At 30.1% G+C, this 671-nt stretch overlaps 1 non-coding gene across 1 annotated transcript in view; it reads left to right on the top strand.

Annotated features, from left to right (window-relative positions):
* The first annotated feature begins 343 nt into the window (after positions 1 to 343).
* LOC138927033 (small subunit ribosomal RNA) overlaps positions 344 to 671 on the top strand; it is a 1,995-nt gene continuing 1,667 nt past the window's right edge. Inside the window, exon 1 of the ribosomal RNA XR_011443677.1 lies at positions 344 to 671. This exon is cut by the window's right edge and continues 1,667 nt beyond it. This is a non-coding gene — a ribosomal RNA (small subunit ribosomal RNA).

Raw genomic sequence — 671 nt, 5'->3', positions numbered from 1 at the left:
TTAAATATATGCATAATATTGTATTTTATTAAAAAAAATATTAAAGAAGGCTTATATAAATAAAAAGACCGCCCGCTCATATAAATACCCTAACACAAACGAGGGTTTAAGAAAAAGCCATGAAAAAAATATACCCTGAGGTGTATGCGTTGGGCACCCGAGGGATATATTATAAATATATATATATATATATATATGTATATATATTTTAATAAATGAACGAATATTGAATGCCATATAATAATTGGCCAAATTCGTTAATATTTTAATTTATACAAATATTTGCAATATTTATTTTCTATATATCAATATGAAAATGAAATATATCAAAGATATAAACATTATTCTGGTTGATCCTGCCAGTAGTTATATGCTTGTCTCAAAGATTAAGCCATGCATGTCTAAGTACACACGCATTAAAAGTGAAACCGCAAAAGGCTCATTATATCAGTTATGGTTCCTTAGATCGTTAACAGTTACTTGGATAACTGTGGTAATTCTAGAGCTAATACATGCAATGAAAACATGAACCTTATGGGACATGTGCTTTTATTAGGCTAAAACCAAGCGATCGCAAGATCGTTATATTGGTTGAACTCTAGATAACATGCAGATCGTATGGTCTTGTACCGACGACAGATCTTTCAAATGTCTGCCCTATCAACTTTTGA

Source organism: Drosophila bipectinata, unplaced genomic scaffold (assembly GCF_030179905.1).
Source record: "Drosophila bipectinata strain 14024-0381.07 unplaced genomic scaffold, DbipHiC1v2 scaffold_148, whole genome shotgun sequence".
Lineage (NCBI taxonomy): Eukaryota > Metazoa > Arthropoda > Insecta > Diptera > Drosophilidae > Drosophila > Drosophila bipectinata.
This window is presented reverse-complemented; position numbering and strand designations above follow the sequence as displayed.